Below are 22,316 nucleotides of genomic sequence, written 5' to 3' on the forward strand. Positions count from 1 at the left end.
ATGATGGGGTTCACGGAGTTGCCGCCATCCTTTTGGGGATATGCGCTTGAGACAGCGGCAATGTTGTTGAACAATGTCCATACAAAGGTAGTTGATAAGACACTGTATGAGATATGAATGGGTAAGCCACCCAAATATTCTTATCTTAGAATATGGGGGTGCCCTGCTTATATGAAGCAGGTAGTGGGAGATAAATTGGATAGTCGATCCATTTTATGTTACTTTGTGGGATATCCAAAGAATTCGGTTGGATACTACTTCTATCATCCCCAAGAAACAAAGGTGTTTGTTTCTAGGAATGCAACCTTTTTGGAAAATGAATTTCTATTAGATAGAAAAGGCGAGATGATAGAACTCGAAGAGGTTCGAGAGACACCCACAATTGTGTAACCCACACCCGAAGAGCCAAGAGAGGAGATACAAGCTCCTAGAAGATCCGAGAGAGTCTCGAGACCACCTATAAGGTATGGTCTGCTTCTTGAAGAGGGCCATGATGAGCCTAACCATGGATGTGATCCAAGGACCTTCAAGGAAGCATTATCTGATGCCGATTCATCCAAGTGGCTTGAAGCGATGGAATCTGAGATGAATTCCATGCATTCGAACCAAGTGTGGAATCTCGTGGATCCACCTGAAGGAATTGTTACCATAGGGTGTAAATGGATTTAAAAGAGGAAACTTGGGGCGGATGGGAAGGTATTGACCTTCAAGGCGCGATTGGTGGCAAAAGGATATACTCAAAGACAAGGAGTTGACTTTGAGGAAACCTTTTCTCCAGTTGCAATGTTCAAGTCCATAAGGATTTTGCTAGCCATAGCTGCATGGTATGACTATGAGATATGGCAGATGGATGTTAAGACAGCCTTTCTTAATGGGGATATTAAGGAAGAGATTTACATGTCTCAACCCGAAGGGTTTACATCTATCGGAAGTGAGCATATGGTATGCAAACTTCAAAGATCTATTTATGGTCTAAAGCAGGCATCTAGGAGTTGGAACCTCAGATTCGATAGTACAATCAAAGAGTTTGGTTTTGCTAGGAATCCTGAGGAACCCTGTGTGTATAAGAAGGTCAGTGGGAGTGCTGTGACATTCCTGGTGTTGTATGTTGATGACATTCTACTCATTGGGAATGATGTAGGAATGTTGCAATCAACAAAGATATGGTTAGCAAGTAAGTTCTCGATGCAAGACTTGGGTGAAGCATCTTTTGTATTAGGAATACAGATCTATAGAGATAGATCAAAAAGATTGCTTGGTCTCACCCAGTCCACATACATTGATACCATCGTGAAGCGGTTCTCGATGGATGAGTCCAAGAGAGGACATCTACCAATGTGTCATGGAATGTCTCTATCCAAGTCTATGTCTCCCAAAACTGATGCAGAGATAGCGGCGATGACCAGCATTCCTTATGCATCTGCGATTGGTAGCATCATGTATGGGATGATATCTACACGTCCTGACGTGGCTTTTGCACTAAGTGTAGTAAGTAGATATCAATCCAACCCTGGTCTTCCACATTGGAAAGCTGTGAAAGACATCCTCAAGTATTTGAGAAGGACCAATAAATTGTTCTTGGTCTATGGGGGTAGAGAACTGAAATTGGAAGGCTATACCGACTCTAGCTTCCAAAGCGATATCGATGACTCGAAGTCAACCTCTGGATTCATATTCATGCTCAATGGTGCTGCTGTCTCTTGGAAGAGTTCCAAGCAAGACAGTACAGCGGATTCCACCACTGAGGCAGAATATATTGCTGCATCAGCTGCAGCAAAGGAGGCTGTTTGGATAAGGAATTTCGTCCAAGAGTTGGGCGTCATTCCTAATGGAGTTGCTCCTGTCCCGATGTTTTGTGACAACACGGGAGCCATTGCTCAAGCAAAGGAGCCGAGGTCTCATCAGAAGTCCAAACACGTATTGAGAAAGTACCACATCCTCAGAGAGATCGTGGAAAGAGGAGATGTCACGATTGACAAAGTCGGCTCCGCAGATAATGTTGCTGATCCACTAACTAAGCCTTTACCTGGACCATTGTTCGAGAAGCATCGCGAATCGATGGGTTTGAAGCATATGGGTAGTTGGCTCTAGTGCAAGTGGGAGATTGTTAGAGTAGGTGCCCGTCGAGCCAAGTGTTGGCCGAGGGTTCATGATTAAACTCTATGTATAAACAGTCTTTATTTTAATAATATTTGAATTTATCGTTTTGGCACTTCTTTATCTGTATACACATGCTAGTTGCATAGATAAAGCCCTTGAATATACAAATAGTAGAAGGAATATGAGATGCTCATATGATGAGTATCATGAAACTCATATTTGTAATACTGTATATTCTAAACGGTTCCTAGTCGATTCAGCCGCCACTAAGAAGGATATAGGCCGCTCGACTTCGAGACTAGTATCTGCGATGTGAGTACCATGTTTCATTGGTAGGGGACATTGTGATGTCCGAGCATGCAGATAGGTGCTCCTTGTAGAGTGCACTGAACAACCCTCCATAAAAGGACTTTCGAAGTGGTTCTCACTTATCGAGTGGAAAAGTCCTAGTTTATGGTTGTACACCATTAGTCCTTATGACCCGGGACAACATTGAGACTCTATGTGCTAGAATTACACTTTGACTTGTTTACCGACTCTCATGGGATCATCAGGTGGCAAGGTTGGGTGTTCTGTCGAAACATATAGGAGTCGATGCATTGTAGTCGGGGATTCACCGCTTACCTTCGGGTATGGATATCCTATGTGTTATCATGTGTATGTAAGTTGAAATCTCTGATCAGATTATGGTGGTAATTATGAAAGGGGTTTCATAGATTACACCATCGATGCAACTACGACATGACACATAGTATCGATTCATTGACAACTCTCAATAAGCCAATGGTTGTCGAATCGGTCGGGATATATGAGTTGAAGGGACCGTACTGTACGATAACCATAATTGAATGGTTCTTGCAGGCACTATCATTTGATACCTAGGGAATCATGTAAGCGATGCTGCTAGGCGTTTAACATGATTGGTTGGGTACTATCAGACTTGAGTTCTGACGTTCTTGTTATCAAGGAGTTGATAAGTAAGAATGGAGCAATTGGGGTATGCTCATATAAGGACATGTTTAGTCCGAATCACATAGAGATGTGAACACACGGCTAGTTGTATCAATGAACCATTGAGGGCCACACAAGTACTAGCTTTCTAGATCCCGTTGAGAAGTAAAAATAGTTCAATGTGTTGAACGGCTTATAAATGAGATTATAAGCGTAAAGAAAAATAGAAGTATGACTTCTATGAGTGAAATGTAACTTTTAATTTACGAATGTGTTCCTAAAATTAAAAGTTGGCCAAGTAATAATGTATTTGAAAATTGTGATTTTCATAAACATTATTATGGACTAAATTAAATTAATTCAAGTGTTGAATTAATTTAACACTAGTGGGCCTAGTAGAGTCCAAATAATTAAATTAATTCAAGTGTTGAATTAATAACATTGGGCCTTGTAGAGCCCAATTGGAAATAATTATTTAATAGTGGGCTTGAGTAAAATTAAGTAAAGTCTAATTGGGCTCAAATATGTTTGAGACCATTTAAATAGTCCATGGGCCTTGTAATAGTTACAAGCCCAAGTCACATTGCATGCTTGGGAGGTGAAGAGTTGGAGACTACTTTTTGGGTTACCAAGGCTTGGCATGCAAAAGTTGGTCTCTACTTTTTCACAAACCAAGACAACTCATTCACTCCTTCACTCCCCCCTCACTTGGCCGAAAATTGACTCTCAAATTCTCTCAAAATTTTTCTCTCATTGTGTTCTTCAATTGTTGAAGAAAAATACACACTTCTCTTTGAAAAATCTTCTTATTTTTCTAGTGCAAAATAAGAAGGGTTCTAGCTTGCAAGTGGTGGGCTTGATTTTGAAGGAAAGGAGGAAGCTTGTAGATCAACTCATCCATTCAAGAGCTAAAGTGTTTACACTTTAGTTGGAGCAATCATCAACCTCAAGAGGTTGATAGGTAACGATTTTCTCAACACCCTATGTATGACATTTTGGTGTTTATTGTATTTGCAACACACAATATCATGGTGGCCGAAATTTCCTCATGAAAAAATTCGATTTTAAACTTCCGTTGTGCTTCCGGTCACCGTAACCGATCCCCTTTCAATCCGGACGCTAACTCATTCTTTTCAATCATCATTAGGATTAATTGGATCAAATAAATAAACTGGGTCGTAAATTTTTTTTTTTATGTTGAACACCTTATAAACTAGTGTACAAATTTCTAAAACAAGTTAGGTCCCATCTCATTCAAATTACAAGATCAAGTTTAATATCTACAACATGATCTAAAGTACAAGTCTTGTACAAAAGAAAGTCATAACAAACTAGGGTTCAACAACTACATATCAAGTGTTGAAAGCCAATTCTACTTCTAAGCCCGGATCTCCACTCTAATCCCGCTCTTCATCCTCTTCTCGACCCTGATCCTGTCTCACCTGTTGTCATGCACACATACAAACACAACAACAGCCGAATAACTCTGGTGAGAAATATATTCCCAGTATAAACAACGTATACATGCAGTCATATAAACATATATAAAAGCATATAACATTTGTAAAACAATATGCATCGTAGTCTACGAAAGCATAAATCGATACAAAGCAATAAATCAAACTCTTTGACTCATAATCTTGACTCGACTCTTATCTAGGGATCCCGGTTGAATAAGAACATAACAAGTCTCCCACCTACTCTCCCCAGCTAGATGGTGGTACGTTCTTATTCCCAGACATTGGCTCTCTATATCGAATCTCTACAATAAGAGTCGATCTACTCCAAAGCACATCGATATACACCAAATGTCCAGTGACCTGGCACCTCTGCCAGAGACTCATTACATGCTTTTCTATAAATCAATAGACTAAGCATATCAATCTCATGAATTGCAAACATCAAAGCAATTACAATAAAGTATGTGGTTTTGGAAAACTCAAGCTATCTCTGACTCGAGTCGTATCTTCCCGATTTAACATTGATTTATACCTTTCTTTTCGTAGATCAGTCTGTCAACGAAATCAAATATCAATCTGGCTCTGTTCAATCTTCGAAGTCTTCAATATCAACTCTGGAATCATATTATTGAGGAGTACAATATCAATATACAACTCAAAGAAATATTGGATATGATCAGAACTCAATCTAATTCTGTTTCGACGGCATAACAGCACAATCTCTATATATCCCAGCAACTCAATATCAACATATACAAATCATAACTCATAATCGATAACAAACACAATCTGATATTCTCAAAATCTGTATAATCTCAATCAAATCAAATCTGGAAAATGATAACAATTTCATACGGTGTACGTTCTTCGATCCAGTTTCGATTATACGATTATCACAATTTCAGGAACACATAATATAGATCAAATCATGATTCCTTCAACAATATATTTTCAAACTAGGCTGAAAAGAAATAAAACTTACATACTTTTGAAGCTCTTGACAAGAGAAGCACGGAACTCAACTCGGATCGAAAATCGGACGATCGGATCTTGCACAATTCAAATTCTAAATTATGAAAGCTTGAAGGTTCTTCTATGGAATTCTCGATTCTCCATTGTATTCTCCATTCTGAATTGAGGTTGAAGATATATACATGTCTCCATGCATGGCAAGACAAGTAGCACAAGTTCATACATTACTACTCGCGCATATGCGCGCCCTGTCTTCGCTCATATGCGCGAGACCTATTGTCTCGGCATAAGTTAAATCCATCTGCTCGCGCATATGCGCGCCCCGTCTTCGCGCATATGCGCGAGACCTACTGTCTCGGCACTTCAGCATTTCACATGCTCGCGCATATGCGTGCCTAGTCTCGCGCATATGCGCGAGGTCTTCTGCCTCGGCACTTGCTTCTCGCGCATATGCTCTCCTCGTCTCCGCGCATGTGCGCGATACCTGCTGGACTAACATACATACAATATCCATGCTGTTAGGATCGATTAGGGGGGTAATCGTTGAGCTAAAATAGCTCGGTTCTTGAAATATTGAACACCGATGAATTAAATCGAGTTTGGTTAAAAAACAAGCGGAAGATACTCGAAATAATCCTTCGTAGAAACCGATTAAATATTTTGTAAACCATTTAAAATATATGCAAGTTGAATGAGTAAAAATATTCAGTTGAAGCATTTTATCAAACACTTGGTATACAATATTTTGATATTTGAAGAACACATAAAATGCTTCAACAAAGCATCTTTAAAAACAGTGAAAATGATAAGCAAATGCAATAAACAAATAGACACAAATTTGTTTATGGATGTTCGAAGATTTCAAACACTCCTACGTCACCCCTTCTTCCTCTTGGGAAGGATCCACTAGAAGACTTTGATTTATACAACTACTTGTACAAACCCATTTCGGAAGGGCAGCACCCAACTAGAACTCCTAGCACTCAAGATTGTAGGCAGCACCTCACAATCAGCATATTGTTTAATGTCTCATATGCAAAGACTACATACACAAGTTTATTGTCTTTGTGCAAGACTCACTCAACTAATCTTTAAAGTTCAACTCTCTTGTATATGTGTGAGTGATTGTGTGTGAGGAATTTATCATTTACAGTGTATATCTCAAATGTATCCTCACACAAGGGCTTGTGCTCTCAACTAGCTGATATCTTCATGCTAATTGCCCATGCTTTGAATCCACTTCAAAAGCTATTGTTTGATCTTCAATATGTTGTATTTATAGGCTCCAACACTGATATATACGTTAGACACAGGAATATGACCGTTGGAAAGTTTCTGTACTGTTTCTGGAATTGCAACGGTCAAATTCGTCTTGCTGGACATTTTCTCGACTGGTCAACTCTGGTCAACTGGTCAATCAGTTCAACTGGTTCAGTTGGTCTGGTTCAGTTGGACTGGTTCAACTGGTCTTCAGCCGGTCTGGTTCAGTTTCAGTTGGTCAGCTGGTCAGCAGTTGGTTCAGTTGGTTCAGTTTCAGCTGGTGTGCTGAAATCAGCCTAGCTGATTTCAGTTTGTGCAGAACCAGTAACTTTATCGTTATTTATCAGCATCTTAAGCTTTGATTCTGTCAGGCCCGGGGCCGAAGAGGGCGGGGGTGATTGCCGGTGCCATCAGTTGCACGGATAATGAGCGGCTCCTGGCAGGCTTCTATGTGGAGGGAACATGAATGAACCGACCCACACGGGAATGAGAGGGATTCCGAGACTGTTCAATGTAATGGACTGTACAGTTGAAGAGGGCTTAAAAGATTTGATTTGTACTACTCATATCAAGAAGGTGCATCTTCTTTTCGGTAGCTCATCACATAAGAACTTTGCTTGGGACAATTTTGGGATGGGTGACCTCCTGAGAAGTTTCCCAGGGTGCGTGTGAGTGAGGACATAAGCACGCTGGAAAGACTAATCTTGATACAGTGAGTACAGTCGTCGAATCTGGGCGTTATAGCTGGTATCAGAGCCGACCTCTCTTAGTACGGTGTGGTTCGGGGACGAACCAAGCAGAAGCTGGTGGGCACGTCAGGCCCGGGGCCGAAGAGGGCGGGGGGTGATTGCCGGTGCCATCAGTTGCACGGACAATGAGCGGCTTCTGGCAGGCTTCTAGGTGGAGGGAACTTGAATGAACCGACCCACATGGGAATGAGAGGGATTCCGAGACTGTTCAATGTAATGGACTGTACACTTGAAGAGGGCTTAAAAGATTTGATTTGTACTACTCATATCACGAAGGTGAATCTTCTTTTCGGTAGCTCATCACATAAGAACTCCAAAGTTAAGCGTGCTTGACTTGGGACAAATTTGGGATGGGTGACCTCCTGGGAAGTTTCCCAGGGTGCGTGTGAGTGAGGACATAAGCACGCTGGAAAGACTCATCTTGATAGAGTGAGGACAGTCGTCGAATCTGGGGCGTTACAGATTCAGACTTTGACTTCTGAAGATGATTTGTAGATCATTGTCTTATCTTTCCAACGCATACGGAATCGCTTCATTTCAATAACCGAGCTGAGAGATATGAGAAAAATACCGCAGCTGCTCAAACTCAACTGATTGCTGTTTTCGTGTGATCATTTCGGTAATTGAGCGATCAGTTAGACCATTATAACATCCGATTTTGCCCAACTGACGTGAAATACGATTTGTTCCAAATTGAGTTTTCTAATCAGTCCAGTTGGCGGATTGTCATTTGGATAATCCAGTTGAGAGATATCATCAAAATATCGAAGCTCGCCAGAAATTCAATTTGTGCAAAATTCAGTTTCAGCTTGCTTCTTGTGTTTGCAACTTCACACTTGACGTATGATTGCACGAGGAGCAGGTGAAGAGAACAGAGAGGCTCGGGATGAGGAAAGGGCCACTCCTCCTCGCCCACCGCCAGATATGCAGGCACAGATGCTTGCAGGTATGACTCATTTTTTCGCACAGTTTGTGGGCTGGAGTAGATACAGGGGCGAGGCCCTTGCCAGAGGCAGTATATGGGAGGTTCAGGAGGATGGACCCAAAAGAGTTCTCAGGGACTACTGACCCGATGATAGCTGAGGGATGGATTAAGTCTATCGAGGTGATTTTCGCTTTCATGAAGCTGCAGGATGCAGACAGAGTTAGATGTGCCACATTTCTGCTGACAGGGGACGCTAGATTGTGGTGGGAGAACGCATCTGTGTCAGTGAACTTGCAGACTCTATCTTGAATGGTTTTAAGGAAGTCTTCTACTCCAACTACTTCACTGAGGAAGTACGCTCCAGACTGACCAGGGAGTTTATGACCTTGCGGCAGGGAGACAGCAGTGTAGCCGAATCTGTGAGGAAGTTTGAGAGGGTGTGTCACTTCATGCCCCTGATTGCGAATGATGCATGGGAGAAGCTGAGGCATTTCGTTGGTGGTTTATGTCTGATCTTGCACCGTGATATGAGATTTGCTGGTCCTACCACCTATGCTATCGTCGTGTCGAGAGCCTTGGCGGCAGAGCAGGACCAAGGAGATATTGTTATTGACAGGCAGGGCAAGAGGCCCTATCAGGCACCTCAGCAGCAGCAGCAGCCTCAGTTTAAGAGACCTTTCCCGGGACAGCAGGGAAAGAGGCCATTTCAGGGGTCGCCAAAAGGGCAAAGGTCATATTCCACAAAAGAAGGCTCCTCAGAAGCCTGAGTACCTAGTGTGCCCGAAGTGCAACTGTCAGCTTATGGGTCAGTGTTTATGGGGTTCTGGCAAATGCTTCAAGTGCGGAGCCAGTGATCATATGCTGAGGGATCGCCTGCATTGGAAGCAGCCAACCCAAGGGAAAGTGTTCGTCATGCATGCCAAGGAGGCGAACCCAGACACGACTCTACTGACTGAAAATATCTTCATAAAGAGAGTAGCCACAAAGTCATTGTTAGATTTCGGGGCCACTCGCTCTTTTATCTCGGAGACGTTCGCTTATCATTTGGATGTCAAGTCCATTTGACTCGACGTGAGCTACTCCATGACAGTCTCATCAGGGTAAGAGTTATCAGCTACTAGCGTGGTCAGAGATATTGATCTTGAACTGCAGGGCCACCTAGTGTATGCCGAACTGATTGTGTTACCGATGCCAGAGTTTGACATTATATTGGGAATAAACTGGCTAACAAAGAATAAAGTTCTTATTGGCTTTCAGAAAAGGTTAGTGTTGGTAAGGCCGTTGGGCATGGAGCAGTATATTTTTGAGCCGGACAGATGGAAAAGTTTCCCTCGCATGATCTCTTGCATGTTGGCACAGAGACTTATTCACAAGGGGTGTCGGGCTTTCTTGGCAAGTATTATTTCTGCACCTGACACACCCACTCCGTCGATATCTGATATACCAGTAGTCAAAGATTTTCCTGACGCTTTTCCTGACGACGTCATGGGCCTTCCACCAGAGAGAGAGGTTGAGTTTTCCATTGACCTTGTGCCATGCACTGTGCCAATCTCTAAGGCATCATACCGTTTAGCTCCAGCTGAGATGTTAGAGCTCAAACAACAAATTCAGGAGCTCCTAGATAAAGAATTCATCCACCCTAATTTCTCACCATGGGGCTCACTAGTGCTCTTTGCAAAGAAGAAACATGTGAGCATGAGGTTGTGTGTCGACTATTGAGAACTGAACAAGGTAACGTTCAAGAATAAATATCCACTACAAAGGATTGAGGACTTTTTCAATCAATTGCAGGGAGCTACAGTGTTCTCTAAGATAGATCTACGATCTGGGTATCATCAACTAAAGGTAAAAGATGCAGATGTTCATAAGACAGCCTTCAGAACCAGATATGGGCATTATGAGTTCTTAGTGATGCTTTTTGGATTGACGAATGCTTCAGCAATTTTTATAGACCTCATGAATCGATTATTTCAGCCCTACCTAGATCAGTTCATCATAGTGTTCATCGATGATATTCTTATCTACTCGAAGAGCCATGAAGAGCACAGTCAACACTTGGGTACAGTTCTACAAGTCTTGCAGAGTCGCAAGTTGTTTACAAAATTTAGTAAGTGTGAATTCTGGTTGGAGAAAGTAGTATTTTTGGGTCATATAATATCTAGCAGTGGCATTGAGGTGGATTCAGCTAAGGTGGCAGAAGTTAAGGAATGGGTTAAGCCGAAGAATGCGTCATAGATCTGTAGTTTCCTAGGCTTGGTAGGCTACTACAGGAAATTTATTCAGGGGTTTTCGTCGATTGCAGTTCCACTCACTTCACTAACCAAGAAAAATGCTAAATTTGTATGGAGTGATGATTGCCAGAAGAGTTTCGATACTTTAAAGCAAGCTCTTATCACAGTGCCAATTTTAGCTATGCCATCAGGGCAAGGCAATTTTGTGTTATACGCCGATGTTTCTAAGCGTTTAGGCGCAATATTGATGCAGCATGGTCGGGTTATAGCTTATGCCTCCAGACAGTTAAAGGTGCATGAGAAGAACTACCCGACTCATGATCTCGAGTTAGCTGTCGTTGTCTTTGCGTTGAAGATATGGAGACATTATTTGTACGGCGAGAAATGCCAGATATTTACTGATCACAAGAGTCTCAAGTACTTCTTCACGCAGAAAGAGCTGAACATGAGACAAAGACGGTGGTTGGAGTTAGTAAAAGACTACGATTGTGAAAAATTAGCTACCACCCAGGGAAATCTAATATTGTGGCAGATGCTTTGAGCAGGAAGATAGTAGTCGTACCGCAGCTGTCAGCGCAGAGATCTCTTCAGTCAGAGATTCACAGGTTTGGCCTAGAAGTTTATCCCAATGGCAGAGCTCCAAAGATGTCTAATCTGACAGCCCAGTCTTCTTTGTTAGACCAAATCCGTAGAGGTCATCCTTTGGATGAACAGTTAAAGAAATGGAGACTTAAGAATGAAGCCAAAGTCAGTGTACTCTACACAGTGTCCGATGGTATTATGAGGTACAGAGGAAGGATATGGGTGCCTAGTGTTGATTCGATCAGAGAGAATATTTTGACAGAGGCACATACATCTCCGTATTCCATCCATCTAGGAGGTACCAAGATGTACAAGGATTTGCAGATGTTGTATTGGTGGCCAGGGATGAAGCGGGATATCCGCCGATTTGCATCTGGATGTCTCACTTATCAGCAAGTAAAAGCAGAGCATCAGAGGCTACCAGGGATGCTTAAGCCACTTCCTATTCCCGAGTGGAAATGGAAGAATATCACCATGGATTTTGTTGTTGGATTGCCGAGGTCAGTCAGAGGATCTAATGCTATTTGAGTTATAGTGAATCGATTTACTAAATTGGCACATTTCTTACCGGTGAAGATGACTTTCTCCATGACTCAGTATGTAGAGCTCTATATAAGGGAGATAGTTTGATAGCATGGGATCCCAGTTTTTATTGTGTCAGACAGGGACCCGAGATTCACATCTTCCTTCTGGAAGAGTTTACATGCAGCCATGGGGATGAAGTTGCTATTCAATACAGCATTCCACCCTAAGACAGATGGCCAGTCTGAGCAAGAGATTCAGATGTTGGAAGATCTGTTGTGAGCTTGTGTTATATATTTTCATGGGAATTGGGAATCGAAACTACCTCTAGTGGAGTTTACCTACAACAACAGTTTCCAATCATCTATAGGCATGGCTCCCTACGAAGCACTATATGAAAGAAGTGCAGATCGCCGATTCATTGGGATGAAGTCAGTGAGAGATCAGAACTTGGCCCAGAAATTGTTCAGCAGACTGCAGATATAGTGGTCAAGATCCGAGACAGGATGAAGACTGCCCAGAGTCGTCAAAAAAGCTATGCTGACAAGAGGAGGAGAAATGTCGAATTTGCCGTAGGAGATCACGTATTTGTGAAGATAGCACCTATGAAGGGTGTTATGATGTTTGGGATGAGAGGCAAGCTGAGTCCGAGAATTATCAAGCCATTCGAAATTCTTGACAGAGTTGGGACACAAGCTTATCGTGTAGCCCTACCGCCAAATTGGGCCGGAGTACACAACGTATTCCACGTCTCGATGCTAAGAAAGTATATAGAGAATCCTTCGCATGTTTTGAGTTTTGAGCCGTTGCAGTTGGCTCCAGACCTATCATATGAGGAAAGACCTGTCCAAATCCTTGACAGACAGGAGCGAAGACTTCGGAACAAAATGAGCAGGTTGGTCAAAGTCAGGTGGTTGAATCAATCAATGGAGGAGGCCACTTGGGAGGCCAAAGAGGATATGAGGAGTCGCTACTCGGAGTTGTTTGATAATAGTTAATTTCAAGGACGAAATTTATTTAAGTGGGGGAGGAACTATAGAGCCCAAAATCAATACACTTAAAACCCATGCATTTATTTAAAATGTTAAATCACTGAATTTTAAAAGGAATTTTTTGCGATTCATGATTTTGCATTATTTAAAATTATTATATGTTTATTTGATGCACGTTAAACGTTTTCTGGAGTTTTACGTTTTAGGAGAATATTCGATACGGGATCGGGAAAAGAGACCGGCGACGATTTGGGCGATTTGTAAAATTTCGTATTTTATTTCAAGTCAAGAAAATTGTTATTTTAGATTATTTATGAAGTTTTAGCATTTTTAAAGCCTAATTTAATTTATTAGAAAATTTGTTTAGTTGGGGATTTTGAACTTTGAAAATTGAGACTTATGCATTTCATTAAATTTGTGGTATTAGCATTCTAACTATCATGCAATTGGTTATTATTTATTTAATTAACCCAATTAGCCCCTAATTACCCCTAATTAATCACGCACACACACGTTACACAAACTTACACACACTTACATGTTTTTACACACACCATCAGCACACACAATTCACACACACCTTGCCTTCATTATTTTAAGGAGATAGCTAGGGTTCTAGGTGTTTTTTTCAGCAGCCACAACCCTTTCCCTTCCCGAACAATTTTCCAGCAATCCGTCGCCCATTTTTCTTCAAGAAAACGTGCCACAAGTCGTCCCGGATCGACCCTCACATCTCTTCGTTTCTGTATCGTCATGTATATTCTTTTGTTTTTGCATCGATCTTGTCATAGTATATGTTTAGATGTTTATTGTGTGTAAAAATCCATGTTTGTTATGCAAAGGTTTGAGCAAAACGTTTGCAACGATTCTTGAAAATTTTTAGATCTCAAAACCGGATGTTGATGTCATTTCGTGTACTGTACTTTTTTGGTCGCTTTTCTGGAAAAATTTTCAACATATAAAACGTATTACTTTTCGATATCTTCGATTCTACAGTAAATTCGTGATTTTGGACAAGAGAGAGAGAGTTATGATCATTTTCGTGTGACTGCTCAAACTGTGATGTTTAAACGATTTTTATATATAAAAAAACGAGTCTGCTATCATTTCGAGTACTGTGAATTTCCGATCGACTTTCTGGAAAAAATTTCAACATATAAATGTAGTACTTTTTGATATCTTTAATTTGGCAGTAAATTCGTGATTTTTGGACAAGAGATGAGGTGGTTATGATCATTCTCGTATGACTGTTCAACTGTGTAGGTTTTCAAAAGTTTTCGCGCAAGGCAGCGCTCGAGCGGCAAGATTTTACTGCCCGAGCGCCAAGCATTCCAGAAAAAAAAAATTTAAAATTTTCTTTTGTCTTGGGCATGAATGAATAATGTATTAGTATGTTTGACGTGCAAAAAAAATATTTTATGTTTTTGAGTTATGTTAATTGTCTTGTGACAAAATATCAACGGGTTTGGAAACCGGTGAACATGGCCGGGGACCTCTCCACCCCGCTAAAGCATGACCGCGTTTAGATCAGGATTGGAAAGTTGTAAAGCATGACCAGGGACCAATCCACCCTGTAAAGCATGACCGGGGATCTCATGTATGTGGTAGTGGACATCCCTGCCAGCCCAGTACTGGGTTTAGTCTAATCAAACGCATTTGTGTACGTGTCAATTGCTTTGAAACATATCTGTACGCAAAATGATGATGTTTATGTATGCTCAAGAATGTATGATACAAGCATTTTTATGAAGAGTTTTATGAAATGATGACACGTCTATGTTTATGTATGTACGTTCAAGTTTAAGTATGTATGGCCTACTTTAAAGTGCATGTGTTTTTATTATGTATTATTTGTTATTCCCAGTTTATACATGTTGAGTCTTTAGACTCACTAGACTTGATCGATGCATGTGAGAACGAGTGCGAGGAGACAAGAGGTGGGGATCAGTGAGTTGGCTCGGATTGCGCGGTGGCTAAAACCGAGGACCGCTTATGTTTTAATAAATTTTATGCACGTATCAAATATTCTGATTTTCACGAGTTTACTTTACGATGTTTAAACAAGTGCTTTTGCAAACTTTGGTTGTAGTTTAATTTCCAATATTTTAGACGAGCAGATTATTTTATCGCATTTTGAAAGTTTATTATTTATTTATGAAAATTTTTATTTTTCCGCAAAAATTTCAATTAGTTCAAAAATACGGTACGTTACACAAACTTTCCAACCAGATCTACCAAGAACAACGTGATGCACTTTTATGTTTGGATCTGTGGATGCAATTCGACCTTCTACAACAACTAATTAATCAACACACCAATGAAGCAGCATACATTTAATATTAGCACAGATATCTCCAAAACTCACATTACTCAAATTTAACTGTAAATAAACAATGAAAAGTTATTAATTCAACCATGTCTATTTTTGTAACAATTTTGCGGTTTAAAAATACATAATTTAAAAGTAATTACCTGAGAAACATGATCAAAATTATCATTTTTCTTGGCGCCAATATCGATATCGCCATTACTACCAACCTTCATTCCCAATACCGCTACCAATGCCACCACTAGCAACTTAATATTACAATCAAATCGTGTCAAGCGATGTAATCATGATAGTTCAAAAGCATTTAAGTGTGTATATATACCAAACATATTTTTATATGATGTTTACTTACTAACATGTTCTTGCTGATTTTTTTTATTTATACTTAATAAAAACATGGACTTCATTTCTTGCATTTTAGATGACTTTTTTCCATTTGTTGTTGAAGGCTTTGTACCATAGTTTGAAGTTGTTGAACGGTTCCATTTTATTTCACAAAAGCTCCAACTTTCGATGGTGTAACTCCGAAGCCCATTCCGCGCACTCTACCCCGAGCTTCCTTGCCAAACACAAGGCTAATTGCATCATCAACAATGTTAATTGTGTTTTGAGATTCAGGTGGACATTCTTGTATTTATTTCTGCAAAAAAAAATTTATGAGCAAACGCGATAATATCGAGAAGGGATTTCAAATAACAGAGAATTTATATTATCAGAAGTAGAAGCAGCTCTAAGCATTTCACTTGAACTAAATTATAATGGTTTTACAAATGGAGTATGTTCAAATTTTCTTATTTGAAAACAGATGAATCTTCCACACATAGCTGCTGATAAAAATAATAATAACAGCAGCTCGTTACCTTCAATGCATAATTTACACGCAAAAATATTATGGCAGCTTGTGGTACTTTGTAATTTTCTTTCAACAAGCTGTGGAGCAAATGTTTCCTTTCATCTAAATGGCAACCTACATTTATTAGTTGTGTTTAATATTTTAAAAATTTTATGGAAAATTGTATTAACTATTTTAAAAATAAATATTTAATTTAATACCATTTTCTCTCCAACATCTTGAGTACTAGGCTCCCCATTTTGTTCTTGTGACCTTCAATCCAAACTTGCGATCTCGTAATTTTTGTATCTGACGGGCTTCTCTTTTCCTTTCATATAGAAATATATACAAAATTGTTAGAACATAATTCAAGATGTATGTATCATTATTAATTACATAAACTATAAAAAAATTTACCGTAATGTGAGTCAAACGAGCATAAACTCTCCGGCTCATTGTGTGTATGTGATCTTGTTTTTTCCTCATCGCTCTAAATTTTTCACTCTTTTCATGGTGCCTAAAGAACAGAGGGAAACAGATAAGTCCAGAATTCCTGTGTGTGGCAAATAATGTATGTGACAAGAAGTCTCGTCGGGGCAACAACACAATGCATTAACCACAAAGATCTAAATAGCACCGACAAATTGAAAGGTAAAGCAAATGCACTAAGTGACCATAAAAGAGTCAAGAAAAATTCTTACTTGAAAGTTAGGTGATAATGTCCTCTGTACAAACAAGCCCCACTGATTTTGGTCCATAAATTCAGGCGTCAAAAGATTGAGATCTCGTGAAGCCAGTCGACTTGTATTAGCTTCCCGTACAAGTACTTGCAATTTGGATTTTCTATTGCGCCACAATTTAGCCAATTTTCGAAAAATTGATTTTTTAACAATCTTCAACTTTGTAAGTTAGCTGTACATTAAATAACTAGAAAATATGTCTACATTTTGTTATGAAAATGGAAATGAAAATTAAGTAACTAAATATATTACCTGAAGACAGCTCCATATCCTATCCTTCACTTCTTCGCTTATGTCATACCATCCATCTAATGTATAAGGCACACATTCTTTTATCATGCAACCTAGGAAAAAAGCGTACTTCACTGAATTATCTCCAACTGGCTGTCCAAACTCATTGCGCTCCAGCTCTTTACACTTGTCTCTAACCATTTTCAACTTTGATGCACCCCGTCCTTTTTTCTTATCTGTTTTCTCATCATCAATTGGTTCTTTACCATGCAAATCATGTGATGAATTAGCTGAATTGTTAGAATCCATTCTCGATAACCTATTAGATATATTTTCCTGTAAAATGGAAAAAAGATTCATTGAAATATACTAGTGTGCTTTAGTAAAATAAAACAAGATTTAATGTCTCACCTGAATTTCATCTACAGATCATTTGCTACGTTTTTTGACCATTTTGCTCATCTTTTGAATGTTATTTAATAACCTGATAAACATGTAATATGACATAATGCATCACTGAAATAAAACAAGCAAAAAAATATATTTAAACACTAAATAAATAGTTACCTAACTTTAGAAAAACATGTATCAATCAAAATAAATAATTATAAAATATATTGCTAAAAATTTCAGACATGTCTCAGTCACATCGATTCCCTCACACTCATTCCTTGAGCACGATTATTTCTCAGTAATGTTAACATCAAGTAGAGACACATCAAGAGGTGTTGATGGCGTATAAGCATCTTATTCAAGCACATTCATGTTATGAATACCCCGAGGCGGTGCTTTTAGCAACACATACCAATTTGTTTAATCATTGTCCTTGGAATAGAATACTTGCTTTGCTTGTGATGCTAAAATGAAAGGATCACTTTCAAAAGTTTTTAGTCCTTGGTGTAAGTTGACCAGTGTGAAACCGTCTTCAATTTTGATACCAGTTCCAGGATTGGCCTAATCACACATAAAAACAAGCACTTTGAAAGAATAGTTGTCTAGCAAAACAATATCATGTATAACCCCATAGTATGATAGTCTTCCTACTGTATGTGAATTGTCATTAGCATTAGATTGACAAACAGTATCGGCTTCAATTGAAACACCACTATCTTGTGTCGACCTTCCAACATCAATTGTGTGGAACAGCTGTCCATTTACAATATATCATGTATAAGATGTAACGTGCTTTCTTGGACCATGTGATAGCCATTGAATTCGGTCCAAAGAGTTAACATGATCCTATTTTGATAACCATTCAGCAAATGTTTTCATATGTTGCTTTTGTAACAATGTTTCAATACTTAAGAAACGATGATCTGTTTGTTTAAACTCGTCAATGTGCATCCTAATTAAAATCATTGAATGAAGATGTTAGAATACACAAGATATGTAATAAATCAAGACTAACAGTATGAAATTAACTACACTCACTGTAAGTTAGGTCCAACTTCTTCATAATTGAACAACACATATCGATGTGTAGCTTGTAACACGTGATCCTCTAAAATATTTTTTTTCCCTTTAGAAATTGGGCGACCTTCTAGTAATCCATCTTCCAAATCATCGTTTCTATTGGAACGAACACCGATACTAGAAGCATTTTTTATATAAGCACTACAAAATGTCTTTCGTTCTTCTGCGAGGTAACACTCAACTATACAACCTTCAGGTCTTGTCCGATTCTTCACATACCTTTTAGTATTTTCATAAATCTAAATCACAAAGCAAAATTCACATGAAAGAAGTTTTGGTAGCAAAATCTAAATCTTTTTATAATATAAAATTTGTCATGAAGATTAATGAATACTTAACACCTTTCAAATGGATACATCCAATGGAATTGGACTGGTCCACACAAGCGAGCATCTCTTGCTAAATGAATTGTCAAGTGAACCGAGATGGTAAATAAAGTGTGTGGAAAATACCTTTCCAACATGCATAGAATTTCAGCAACATTCTCCTCGAGTTGTTATAAACGGTTCCTGTCTAATACTCTTTGACATAATTTATTGTAAAATGCACCCAACAGAAATATAGCATTGCGTGGACATTTTGGTAGAAGATCTCTCAATGATACTGATAGCAATTATTGCATCAGAACATGACAATCATGAGATTTCAGCCCAATAAGCTTACGCTCTTTTACAGAAACACAGTTACCAATATTTGAGCTATATCAATCGGTTAACTTTATTTTCTTCAACCTAGAGCAAAATACATCCATTTTTTTTAGACTGTGTACGGGGCAGCAAATAAATGATATTTATTTTCTCTTTTTTCTTGAGGATGTAATTCTTGTCTAATTTTTCAGTGTACCAAATCTTTGCGAGCATTCACATCATCTTTGAAGTTTTTCTTCAATTTTAACAATGTGCCTCTGATATTCTCGCATACATTCTTTTCACCATACATCACATCTAAGTTATGACGTAGCAAGAGGCCCTAAAGATAACCATCAACAAGTTTCATAGTGTTAGTTCAGAATATTTCTAACAATTTAGGAACAAAAAATAAAAAAATTTGCCAAAGCTAATTAATAGAGTGCAAAATAACTTACACTCCAATATGGCAAATCGAAAAAAATTGACTTTTTCTTCCACCTTTGAACTGGTTTTTGTACATCTTTTGAACTATCCTGCTTATTCCTCTTTTTCATCAAAGTGTTGACAGTCTCACCATTTTGCTTTTTACCCCAGTAGTTTTCAATATCTTTCAATGCATCGGTAATTTCTAACCCATTCAAAGGTCTAGGTTTCCCTTTACTCTCTTTTTCCCATTAAACCGCTTCTTTCTCTGATGAAATAGATGATTAGGAGCAAGAAATCTCCTGTGGCCTAACTATGCAAACTTTCTACTATAATTAAGTCACATAGAACATATGTCTTCACCACATATTTGAAACCGAGTTTCCCTTTTGTGGCAAATCCAGCTAGGTTTCCATAATCTAGAAAATCATTGATTGTCCACATCAAAATAGCCTTCATATTGAATATTGACTTGGTAAATGCATCATACGCCTCCACATCGGTGTCCCACAACTCTTTCAAATCCTCCACAAGGGTTCCAAGTATACATCTATATCATTTCCCGCTTGCTTCGGACCTGGAATCAGTAATGGTAGCATAAGATTTTCCTTTGTCATGCACAACAATGGATGAAGGTTATAATTGACCAAAGTAACTGGCCAGCAACTATATCTGGAACTAAGGTCACCAAAAGGGTTGAATCCATTGATGAAACTTAAAATTAATAATTTATTATATGTTAAAACCTGTATTTTAAAATTTAAGTTTCATTAAAATTATAAAATTATGTTATTTTAGTATTGTTTGTTTATATTTAATTGTCTTACTAAATATGTTTTATTTTCAGGTTTTCTACGTGTTGGTAGAATAATGATAACTCAAGCTAGAAAATTCAAATGGAGGTGACTCAAACATGTTCGGAATCCTTGAGAAATTATCTACAACTTTGCAGAAGACATAATTGCCTAAAAAGATCCTTAAGATGATCAAATTGTGCAAATATCAAAAGGATGACAAATTTACTTTTACTATGACCAGCATATAGTAAAAATATCATAACTATTTCAATATTTAACCAAATGAGGTGAACCAAGTGGCCAAATTCATCTACAGACAATTCCCCACATGTTTTACATTTTGAGCAGAGTCAAATTCGGTGATTAAAGTCATGGAACAAAGCATTGAAAGAAGGGATATGGAATTGAACTTGGAGGAGACAAAGAATACTATTGCATCTACATGGCATTAATAAAAATTTTGACCCTTTCTCTCATTTGGCCTATAAATAGAGGCCTTGTGCTAGCTTGAAAATCATTCTATCTCATTGTAAAATATAGTGTGAGTGTGTATCAAAGTTCTAAGTTTCAATATATTTTCTTTCATGTTCTCAACTATGAGTGATATTTTAGTGTTGATCAAAAGTAATCTTATGGCAAGCTAAATCTATTATGTCAAGGTGAAGAAGATGCATTCTTGGTGAAGTAAGATTTTTTATATTTTGTATATTCTTTCTTTATTTCTTTTCATTTAGCTAACTTATTTTTATTGTAGGTATAAAAATGAATTATTTGTTGTTATCAATTTACACCAAATGCTTGATACCATTAAAGTGGTTATCTTGATTTGTTGTTTAATTTTGATACAATAAATATTTCATCACTTATTATTATATATATATAGATATATATATATATATATATTTATATAATAATATCATAATATTTCATTTAAACGATAGCGTGGCTCTGCCGGTTGTTCTAAATGAAATATTATGATTTAATACTAACATCTAACAATCTAACATTTACTTAATCGCAACTAACTTTTATTTTTCTCATCTAACTTTTACTTTCTCGCAACTAACTTATTACTTTATCGCAACTAACATTTACTTTATCGCAACTAACTTTTACTTTCTCGCAACTAACTTATTAAATCAATATATTTCATTTAGGCAATAGCGTGGCTCTGATGGTTGTTCTAAATGAAATATAATGATTTAATTTAACATTTACTTTATGAAATTATTTATTTATATAGTCATAATTATAATCATAGGTACCATATATAAAATATCGGTTAATTCGGTATTTTCTATAGTGGGAACTATATTATATTATGTGTGTGTTTAATTTTTTGGAACCATTATTTATGGTGGTTTCTTTTGTTTTACTTTTAGTTAAACAATATTACATAAACCAAGAATAAATCCTCAAGCCTTGACAAAGTTTATAATTTGTAAACTTAATTCTTGCATTTGGTAATCTATAAATTAATAAATTTAAACTCAAAATAACCTCTCTGTGGATCGATCTCGTACTTACGAATTATATTACTTGCAGACAACCTACACTTGGGTGAATTATTATTTAAGTAGTAGCAAGTTTTTGGCACCGTTGTCGTGGAGGTATAAATTAAGTTTATATTTGTTAATTATGTTTTATTTATAAGTATTGTGTTGTTTTATTTTTGTATGAGTATTTGGAGTCGAAAAAAAAAGTGGTAGACTTATTCGAGTATCTGAAAATAATTTAAACATGGATGATAATTCAAATAATCAAGATAATAATAATAATAATCAAGAACATGATCAATTAAGAACACTTAGGCACCATATGAACCCTATTAGAACTATTGCCCCATCTTGTTTAGTTTTTCCTCCTGATGCATCTAATTTCAACTTCAAACCTCAAATTATTCAACTTTTACCAAATTTTCATGGTTTAGATTCTGAAAATCCATATTTGCATCTAAGAGAATTTGAGGAAGTTTCTGACACTTATAATGATCAAAATTGTAGCATGGATATAGTTCGATTAAAGCTTTTCCCTTTTTCTTTAAAAGATAAAGCTAAAACATGGCTACAAAATTTAAGATCAATTTCAATAAGATCATGGGAAGAAATGCAACAACAA

General features: G+C 37.9%; 1 long non-coding RNA gene across 1 annotated transcript in view; it reads right to left on the reverse strand.

Moving 5' to 3' along the window:
• The window catches only part of LOC142525659 (uncharacterized), a 33,779-nt gene extending 17,361 nt beyond the window's left edge, over nucleotides 1-16,418 (reverse strand). Inside the window, exons 1-3 of the long non-coding RNA XR_012815121.1 lie at nucleotides 16,323-16,418; nucleotides 16,127-16,233; nucleotides 15,500-15,713 (exon numbers count right to left, since the gene is read on the reverse strand). This is a non-coding gene — a long non-coding RNA (uncharacterized LOC142525659). The remainder of the gene's footprint in view (nucleotides 1-15,499; nucleotides 15,714-16,126; nucleotides 16,234-16,322) is intronic.
• Nucleotides 16,419-22,316: the final 5,898 nt, after the last annotated feature.

This window comes from Primulina tabacum, chromosome 14 (assembly GCF_025594145.1).
Source record: "Primulina tabacum isolate GXHZ01 chromosome 14, ASM2559414v2, whole genome shotgun sequence".
NCBI lineage: Eukaryota > Viridiplantae > Streptophyta > Magnoliopsida > Lamiales > Gesneriaceae > Primulina > Primulina tabacum.